At 42.1% G+C, this 10,933-nt stretch overlaps 1 long non-coding RNA gene across 1 annotated transcript; it reads left to right on the top strand.

The window, feature by feature from the left end:
• Positions 1–1,396: 1,396 nt before the first annotated feature.
• Positions 1,397–9,909, top strand: LOC108889400 (uncharacterized). The gene is made up of 3 exons (XR_001961983.2): positions 1,397–1,539; positions 8,558–8,668; positions 9,578–9,909. It is a non-coding gene; the product is annotated as an uncharacterized LOC108889400 (long non-coding RNA).
• The last annotated feature ends 1,024 nt before the right edge of the window (positions 9,910–10,933 follow it).

Raw genomic sequence — 10,933 nt, 5'->3', positions numbered from 1 at the left:
GGTAATCGTAGGTCATAGTCAGGTCTTCATTCTGTTAAAAAAAAAAAGAAAGTCTGTTCGTCAAATTACAGAAACACATTTTCCACTTTATACTGGTGGTGTGTGTCTAGCCATCGTTTTTTCGGGGGATGAGAGTTAGAAACTAGAGCCAGCAAAGCAATCCAAGAAAATTTGGTTCATTTGTTCATTTTGTGCGTCAGGCTTTGAAAAAAAAATCGTTCAGTTAATTCAATAGTTGAAAATCACTAACAACGTGTTATGTGGTGAAAAATCTGCAGCTGTCTGAGTCTAAATTAGGCCTGAAAAGATTATCTGAGTCACAGAAAGATACTTATTTTTATATGATGGAGGGGAAAAAGCAAAATATTCTCTTGCATGGCACATTAACTGATATGGAAAATAAAAATTAGTTGCAGCTGGAGTTAAAAAATTTTTCAGGTAGATATTTCCAATAAGTTTTGAATGTGACCTTGGAAAGTTTATTCCTACAAGGACACATGGCTCAGTGTAGCCACTACCTCTTGGTGTTGAATGAATGCAGTGTATACGGAATAAGCAGTAATAATTAAAGATGCTTATAAATGACAAATGTCCTTTCACTGTGTTTAGCCCCAAACATTTAGTTGCTGTTGACATTTAGTTGAATTACATTCTGACCTTTGAGGCATAGCTGCCATGTGCTGTGATGAAAACTGCAGTGGCAGCAAGACGCTGTAATCTCCTGCACAAAAAGCTGCCACTAGGTGGCAGGATTCAATGGCTAAATGATGTTGGGGACTAGCTGTCACTATCATCATGTTCCAACTGCCCTGACACACACACACACACACACACACGTGCAAGGCTTAATTCACTCCATTACAGCGTGCATGGGTTGAGAAATGTATGAATTGGGGGTTGAGGTTTTTGCACTACCACTGGACATTTGTATCTGTTGAGCAGAAATTCAAGCTGGAATCAATCACATGTCTCTATGACCTCAGTTTATCATGCAGTTTTAATCTCTCAATGCCTGAGCTTTACAGTTGGGTCAGAACCTCACTTGGCCTTGATGGTAGTGGAAGCACCAAACTGCTCAATGAATCTAATCTACAAGGAACCTTAACACACCCCACTTCCCATCTTCTGTCCCTCAGACCTGCACCCTCCAAAATGTGTTTCCCAGTCTTCCACCTCTGAGTTGCAGTCTGGGTCATTGCCCCTTCATTCTTGCCCCCCCCCATCCCCCACGCCCCACCACCCACCCCCTCCTCTCGCCCACTGTGTACACACGTGTGCTGCCCTCTCACATGTTTATCTCCTCCCACCTCCTCCTGTGCTCCCTCCCCTTTCATCAACTCCCTCTCATCTCCACCGTCTCTCTTGTCTCTCTTGGTGGCGCTGGGATCCATAGGCGTTTGGAGGACAGGAACCGGGACACTCACCCTCAACACGCACAGCAGCACCACCAGACATGTCGGACTCTGAGACCGCCGCTGCCCCCGCTGAGGCCCCCGTCCCTGCTGCTTGTGCCAACATCAAGGCTGACCTGGACAAATGGTAGGTGATGGTGTGCGCGTTGCAAAGAAGTATGCATAAGAGAAAAACTGAGTAAATGTGTTGGTTCTACCTTTTTACGAGATTTAGAAATGAAGAACAGGTCTTCATCGTGACACCAAAGCAAGGAGGCTTTTGGAATCTTTGATCCATCTCTGAATGTTCACAAGTTCTCCTCTGGCTTGCCTTGCTTGAGTTGCCTTCATACATCTATACCAACTGAGATGTTGAACAGCTGAGGACAGAGGAGCCATTAGCAAAAAACTGATTATTGGAATTATTTGCGACATGCTTGTTACCTCCAAAGAAAGCATGGCGTCCAAGCTTAGTGCCAAAAATTGCTCAAAATTCTGAGGTGATTTAACTTTGCACAGGTCTAAACAGCAGGGTTGGTGATTAAATTAGAAGACAGCAGCATCCTAAAATGCGTCACGCTAAAATGGAGTCTCTGCAGGGGGGATGCTGCGGTTAGCGCAGAAAAGCACCAAAAGCGAAATTAAGTCTTGCATGTTGAAATGTCCTAGTTGGATGCAGGGTGAAAGGTTATGAAAACGTGGGGTACACTATGTAGGGAAGAGTGATTTGGGGGTTAATGATGTGTGGCAGGAGGGTGATGTTTCATTCTCATCCGTACGCATGGATGAAGGCTGGGAATCTGCTTGCGTCACTAGCCTCCCATTCCCCAGAATACCTTGCGTTAGCTCATTCCGTTTGTCCCCGCCGTCTCCTTTTGCCTCTTGCTGTATCAACAGCCAGAGACACCAGCTCAGGGATATATTTGGGGTTTTGTTGCATGTATTCACAGCAGGCACAGAACAACATGGGTGACTGTTATGTGTGTGCAGTTCAGTGAGAAGTGCAGTAAAATAACATGTCGGGTCATGTGCACGTCTTCCTGGCTCTTACAGGCTGTCAGGCCTCGATAAGGTGTTGGTGGGTGTGTGAAACCTTTTAGATAAGACAGCGGGTTGACATGGGGGGAGGAGGGCAAGGGCAGGGAGAGGGGTGGATCTTTTACAAGTGCAAACTTTGTCCTCCCTTTTTACTTTATGTTAAGTATCTGGACACACTCTTTTAATATTCTTTCAATTCACAGGCTTGACTCAGCTCTTCAGTGTTTTTGGTTTTTGAATACAAATCATCCCAATACTGATAAGTATCTTGGGCTTCTCTTGTGTTCAGTCTGAGTGCACGCATGGCGTGAAGCCTCGCTGGTTATTGCAGCGTCTTTAAATGCAAGTAGGCCTATACTGGGAACTCTGGCCAAGGTCAGGACTCTATAGGTTGTTTTAAAACACACTACAATAGGTTTCATGTGATAAGGTGTTCTGTCACTCATGTAACATATCATGTTTCAGGTGATTGCTGTATGTGGGCTGTGACATGCAGCTGAAGTGAGCAGAACCTGAACCAATGACCTTGAAAGGTCGAAAGTCAGCTGGCACCAGTACTAGCAAACAGGGCCACACAGTACATGTTAAGCTGCCGACATCTGTTAATCTGAGGGCCACAGTGGCCTCTCACACTGTACAAAATAACAAAGGTTAAGACCTTTGTTATTCCAGACCCTTGTCCTTTGACTTTTGTAATATAAAATTTTTAACTGAATATATTTTGCACAAACAAATCACGCATTAATGAGGTGCAGTGGAATTCCACTGAGCCATTTACCTAATGTTAAGTCATCTACAATCAATATTGTTTAATAGCTATGTATCAAATGACAATGTGACATACTGTGACAGTGTGAAAGGATTTGCTCATAGTGATTAACTTAAGTCTACACCTCCACTCAGCTTTACAGAGCTTTGTGGAGTTTCGGCCCCTTGTTTAGCTGGCCAGTCCATAATTTTACTGTTGTGGTTCATACTCTGTGCGCTCCAAATTGATTTTTCAGGCAGCTGTTTTCAGAGAAAAACTCTAAAAACTCACTGTACACTACTTGGCAGAAAACAGCAGACAGACATGGTTAGAGATGAGCTAGAACAGTGTAGCATTTAGCAAATAAATAGAGCGATATTTACAGACCAGAAGCACAGCTAAAAAACAGTAAATATTGGACTCATCAGATCACCAGAAACACACTTCAATGTGTAAATATGCAACTGTTTGCCATAGCCACCTTGATAGTTAAATGATCAAGGTAGTCTGCTAAACAGACATTTGAACTCAGGACACATAACTTGACCACTGAGTTGGAGATTCAGGTGTATAATGCTAGCAACAGCTAATTTAGCCTCAAGCTGAGTCTCATAAAGTCACTTTTTCCTAACGCCACACCATCAGATTCTTTCATTTTCCAACAAGATCTCACACAGCTCCCTCTTTAGCCTCAAAATGCCTCAAACAACATGCAGTAGAACACCTGTAAAAGATGTTGGTCAGATCAGGACAGCAATTTGGAATCCTTTAGGACTGAGGTCAGACATGGTTTCATCATCAGTTTGAAAGTAACCCGTCTGAATATTGTAATCCAGGTTTAATAATCATTCTGTTCTACTTTTAGGTTTGCTTATGGAAAGTGTTCAAATTTCAAATACTCAGCTCCCCAGTGGACTCTCCCCCGACTCTGCAGGTGGCCACTTATGTGATGAACACTCATACACCTCATACACCTCAGTGGAAGTGTAGACATTATCAGAACAGTATACTGGCCTGTCTGGACCTTCCACTTCATTCCAACTAAGCCAAGCTTCAAGCCAACTGTAGATTCAACATGGCTGACTGTGTAATGAATACCAGAACCCCTGTGTATTTATAGATGGCTTTTAAAAGACATGGTGAGAGGCGTGTACGAGTGAGACTGTATGTGCAGGATACCATGACATGTTCCCTGACATTGATCATGTTACTGCTGCACCTGACACCTGCTTCTCTTAACCCAGCCAGCCAAAGAAGCAACAGCCTCACTTTTAGCCAGAGACGTATGGCGGCGGCCATGTTGGATTTAGGCCTTCATGTTGTGGTGATAAGCATCTGTGTATGCTTGCTCTAACTCAGATTTAAACATTTTCCCACAGTTTCAGGCCAAGTGTTTTATGTAGTTTGATGGAAGAATTAATTTGTTATTCCCTTTGTCTTTTAAAGAGCAGCAGTAGTTATGACCTTCTCAAGGTCACAGTAGCAAAGTCACAGAGGTGAAGTATGAGCAACAAGCCAAGCATGTGTAAGACAATAAAGCATGTCAGACATAACTTTTTATTTTCTTTACAAGTGTGAGGAATGCTGGGAATGTTTCAAATATTTACTCAAATCTAGTTTCATTTTTCTGGACTCTAATGCAGCTGCTTTATGCCTCAGGTTTCAAGATACAGACACTAATTTCTTGAAAATTATTTGAGAATTGAATGAATATTGGTTTAAATACTACTAAGGCAATAGCAGATTTTTTTTCACTAGTTTCAAGAAAATACAATTTTAGTGCTGAGTTAAAGCCATAAATTACTGTACAGAATGAAGTGTGTTTCCTGGACACTTGCATTTAGGACCAGGACAATTAATGCATAATACACACAGGACAAATCCATAGTGCCCATGTGGACATACATGTGTGGACGGTGTCGATGCAGTGTTGCTTAGCTAATATTTAGCATGTAGAGTATGTTGCAACTCCTATAGCTAACATGTTGGTTGGGGGAAAGCCTGTGTACTTTGAATCTTTAGTTGAACATAGGCACACACCGCCATCTCCCTTCCTTACCCCCCCTGCCCCACACACACACACACACACACACACACAGACAGTTACTGTATGCCTGTATGTGCAGACATGCCTGTACATTCTTGCCAGCGGACACTGTGCTGGTTTTCATACTGGAATTCAGTGACTCAGCAGAAGCTAGCAATCTGAGTGCTGTACTGTTGTGTCAGACTGGGACCCCCAGTCACCTCCAGGGGATTCTGCACCATCTCTCACGAATCCCTGTCAGCATGATTAATAGTTACAAATTCTTTGATCTTCTGTCTGTGTCACATAAGGAATTTTGCTAATATGGAAAACAAATCCTTTGTAGAAGGTGTCTTTCTGCGATTAACAGTACAAATGTTCCTAATTGCATGAAATTCCCATACCAGAGACAGTCTCCAGTCCTACTCAGATGTAGCTAGATAAAAATGTGCTGTGATTTTTAAAGCATAAATTTCCATCCCCATTTGAATTCACCTAACAGTTAGTGGTAGACCATCACCCCTGTCAAGTTAAATCTGTATTGTTTTAAGAGGTCATAAATCAAAGGGGTAACACTAACTCAGGGCACCCGGGGATATCTCCTGATTTGTGTATCAATATGGCACTCTGAGCCTTATTCACATGATTGCTTGACTAATATTTGGCCTCTGTATCATCTTATACTGCTGCACCTGCTCTCAGTGATCTATTATGCATGTTTGTCTCAGAGGACTGACCACAGCTAGTTCAGCCTAAATAATTCAGCCCTCATTTCCTAATTGTGTCTGAGGCGGGACGATGACGCCACTCTTCCAGCAGCGATTAGTCAGACCTGCTCCTGCTTACATCACTGCATCAGTATGCAACTAGTGCTTGACAGCCTGAAGTGGAGTCACAAGAAATATACCAGCCATACTAGTGTTATGCAGTTAGCAGTTATGTAGAGGAATTCACCGAACAAGTGTACTAAGTCTGTATTGGCCCAAATGTTCAGGCCCGAGTTGAGATCTGCCTCTGGTTGTCATGACAACCCAGCTTTGCTCCATGACCCTGTAACGTGACCAGGCTCAGAGTCGTGCTTTCTCTCAGGATAGTGCGTGATTGCTGCAGTGGTGGTGATGTCATTGGTCCTCTCCCTTCTCTGCCTGTGCATGTGACCGCCCTGCTCTGACGCTTTCTGTAACCCTCCTGTTTGCATGTGATAAACATGTATCAGGACCATGCAGAATTAAAAATATTGAAGCAGATGACAGAGGATCTGTAGCTCAGTCAGCCAATCAAAGTTAATAATATGCCCATTATATTAAATGCAGTATTTTAGGATGAAGCGGAGCCATGCTTTTATTTTGGTGAAGCACATAAGGTTCCTCCATCTAGTTGGGTCAATTTCTCTTGGGGCTGAGACAGAAAAGTACATATGCTGTGGACTCATGTTGCTGTAGCAGGATTATCTGACAACACACTCTCAGGGGTTAGACTCTCTGCTGTGCTGATGTTGGGTCATCAGTGCAGCACGTCAAACCCAAGCACTTATAGGCTCTGCCCAAACGCATACGCACACTCCAAACCACAACCAGAAATGCATTCTTGCAATGACACAAACTCAGTGGCTCCCATTTCATTGCACACGCCTCACACTCTTCACTCCATCCCTCCTGGCAAAGTAAAGCGCTGAGTGATAATCTGCAGCAGCCAGCTGTGTGTTACATCACTAATAGGCACCCAGCCACAATATAATGAGATAAATCAGCAGAGATGGCCCTGTGTGGGTCAACTTTTCTATCATAATGGATTTGACACTGTAATGTGATGGTGTTGGTTTCCATGCTTCTTGGATTTGCAGAATAGACTTTATTCCATCCTGTGTGTTTGAGTGATCACACAGGGCTGAAAACTGAAGACTGAAACTGCCTGAAACTTTTTTTACTCTCTATAGCCTCCACAGTTCAGCCAGCTGTTTATTACTCATTTCATTACTTCAGTTGTCCTGAAGTCTTTCTGGGATTTCAAGGCAACCATCCGAGACCACAGGCAGTCACTGCTCCTATACAGTAAATATGCAGCCAGTTCGCTTAGTTTATTATAAAGACTGCACGTATAACCACAGAGAAGGTGCCGGTATGTAGGTTTTCTTATCTTTGGACGGAGCCTGGCCAGCTGTTTCCCCTATTTCCAGTCTTTATGTCAAGGTGAATGTCTCCTGGCTCCAGCCTCATTTAGTAAACATATTGATCTTCTCAGCTAACACTTTGCAAGGAAACTAATTTGCATATTTACTAAAATGTCAAACTAATCCTTAAGGATTACAAAGTCAAGTTGCTGGCAACAGTTTTTGACAGGGCATTGACTAAAAAGAATCTGTATCTGTGATTTGTAAGAGAGTGAACAGTAAACCTGATATCAAATGAGATAAAATTACATGTAGTAACACTAGATTACATGCATGCTTTTTTTCCTTTGAAACTCTCATGCATTGGTGGGCAGTTTGTCAATTAAATGTTTATAAATTGCATGGCTTTTACTCATTCTGTGGGAAGACAAAAAAAACCCATAGCGTGTTATCAGCTGTATCCTCTGTATAAATAACAAAGCTGTTTGATTTTGATGGCTGATGATTCGTGACATGGACTGCTGTCCTGCTCTGTGGGTTGGGGAGGGATTGGTGGAAAAGCAGAGCGGAGGGATGTTCATGCGTCATGAAACGATAGGAGGAGCCAGGCCAAGGGTTCACATTGATGTGAAGTGAAACCCCTCCTCCTGTTGGCTCAGCCCCTCACCTCCGTGTCTTGTCATCTCTGCATTATCACGCAACCTCCCTCCCTCTGTAGTGTCCTATCAAACAGATGGGTTCATCCACATGGCTTTCTGCATCCCTGACTCCACCCTTTGTCCCCTCTCTCCCTCCCCCCCTTTCGCTCCATCAACCTAATGCACTGTGGCAGCATCGGCTGCTGCATTGGGTCCTGTATGGGAGCCTGAAATAATCTCTCAGCCTGAATTCTCTCTTTCTTGTTTTCACTTTCATCTCCTGTTGTCTCATTCTTCATTCTGTCTTTGTTGTTTTTTTTTTTCTTTGTTGTTTTTTTTATTCTGTCTTTGCAATAATGTCACTGTCAATTACATTTTCTTGTTTCTGCCATTGAAACCTGTTAGCACGTGAAACAAGCGTCTGTTTTGTCAACAGAATTAGTTGGACTGGGACTCAGTAGAATTCACTACTGACAAAAGCTACTCCAAGTCACATGCCATCTGTGAGAGAAAGTGACAATGAAATGCAACTATTTGCGAAATGAAATGCTCAAGTATTTAAATGTGGATTATGTTGTGTACTGCAATATGTCTTTTCTCTTCCAGTGTGGCAGAGAAGGGAGCTGAGGGCTGCAAAGATCTGATGGAGGCCTTTGCTGCTTGTGTGAAGAGTGCAGCTGAGGGGACGTCATGAGGAGTTGCCCTCCAACCTCCAATGTAAGGGTGTCACATAATCTGGTGTTTCAGTCATGGTCAACAATCACTGCCTGATGTTCTCTCTGCAACTTGCCTTCAAAAAGTCAAATGTGTGGCAGAAACTGATGTTTTGACATCACAAAATACATTTTGTCGTGCAAAGTGCAGGCGTAGATATGAATGTACATGATGGCTGAATTCCATTTCACTGCTTCACTTTCTGCCACGGTCATGTCTGATTGAGACAATTGCTGTTGTTACTATGACAAATCAAAGAGTCTGCTGTGAAAAAACCCTAATCTTAAAGGCTTGGCTCTACCTAATTAAAAGCAAATAAATGAAAAATAAAGTTTGACCCACTTAGTGGTATCTGGCTTCACGGATAGATTTGATTTCATTTGTCCAGGTTTTAGATCTTTGTCTCTGGAAAAACTCTGAGAGGAGTTCCAATAAAAACTAGGCTACACATTCTAAATCCAGGCTTTTCAAAAACTAGTGTCAGTTGCATGTGGCCAAAATGAGCAGTCCCATTTTTCTCTGACATTTGTTACACTGTGTCACCTTTGGCACATGGAATAAATAGATTTGTTTTTGCATTTTAAGAACCTCTGCTATTTTTCTATACGTTGTTCTGCAATGTATGAAATGGCATTTTGCCAGGACAATGTTTCTTTCTAATGATATTTTCCAATGCTTTGATTTCCACCAATGAAAATCTAGTCACCTCAGTTGTATTGGGCTGGAAATGGAATCAAAACCATGAAACTTTTTCTCTGTTAATTCTCTAAAATGTATTTGCTGTAGTTAGGTGACATCTCTGAATGAGGGATGTAATGGAACATTTTACTGAATGAACTAAACCAAGAGTCTGAATGAGGCCTTAAATAGCATTCCATTTACTTCCTGCCTCCCATCTCACCTCTCTTCCAGGTCCACTGCACTGAGTCCTCCAAGTTCCCAGCATTCCCTTCTGCACAACAGCACTGGACTGAATGATGATGACCATGGCGTGTGTTGATTTGGGCTGAGTTTGGGATCTGGCAGCAGTAACTACAGTTTCCTCCCCCCCGTCCCTCCCCCCGTTTTAGGCTTATCTGGTGTCCCTCAGTCTTACCGCCATTCCCCTTCTCCCTCTATGGCTGACATACAGTACTTTGACTTGTAGACAATTCCAGAGAGCCAAGGCTGTAATGTAAATTGTCAACTTGAGATGAATACTTATAAATGGAAATAAAAGTATCAAATAATTGGTATAAAAATAATTAGTGTTTTTTGTTTGTTTGTTTGTTTGTTTGTTTTGGCTACATTTGTTTCACCATTTGGTGTGTGGATATCTGTTTTCTTGTAATATGGATGCATGAAGCCTGAACATAGCCATAGTTTCATCTTTTACATCTGAACCACTTCAGTGTTTGGGACTGTAGCTATATTTTATTCTCATGGAAAACGAACCAAATGAAAACAACTGATAATTTTTTGAGCCTTGTTTGTCTCAATAGAGTAAGCTTGCTAACTTTGTTAGTGAAGTAAATCTATCTTGCAGAGTTTTAAAAGTGCAGTTGAGTTTTTCATTTTGATACATTGTTGAACTATACTAAATATTTAATCATGTTCTCTGAAGGTTGGTGATACCACACTGCTCAGCTGATTTATTATGACCATAGTATTTCATTAGGAGCTGTGAATATATGCTAAAGTGAAATATTCTTTGTAAATTATTAGTATGCACTGGTTACCTCCTCATGACATTCATTACACAGTATATCATATTGTTTTCATACAATATATATTATACAGTAATGTTTTGTATATTTAGTAAAGCAGGTACAGTAGTATTCAATATTAATTACCATCACATGCTCACATATCTCCCTAACAGGGATCAATGCACATTGCAAATCAGTCAGTTGTAATCTGAGTAATGAAGGAAATTCCACAGTGTACAGTGACAGAAACACTGCTGAAAGGTATTCAGCTAAACTGAGTGAGAGGGGATGGGTCACGCACTGAGTGATCAAGAGGGATAGGAAGCCAGTCTGGCCACGCACTCACAAACAGACAGCAATACTGTCAGCTGTCTGTTTGGCTATCCTAATCCAGCTCCGGAGGGTAAATTCTGTCTCTTTTTGTCCTCACACCCACACATACCCAGATTAGACTGCCCCCTGCTTTCACTCACAGCCTCTCTGTCAGAGGTGTGGATTTAAAGACAGTATGTGTGTGCTTGTAATACTGAAAAACCATACATGTGCACAGTCCTAGGTCAAATTTATCTGAGTATTGAGT

Source organism: Lates calcarifer, unplaced genomic scaffold, assembly GCF_001640805.2.
Source record: "Lates calcarifer isolate ASB-BC8 unplaced genomic scaffold, TLL_Latcal_v3 _unitig_154_quiver_3363, whole genome shotgun sequence".
In the NCBI taxonomy this organism is placed as follows: domain Eukaryota; kingdom Metazoa; phylum Chordata; class Actinopteri; family Centropomidae; genus Lates; species Lates calcarifer.
The sequence above is the reverse complement of the archived record's forward strand: the minus strand, read 5'-3'. Positions and strand labels throughout refer to the sequence as shown.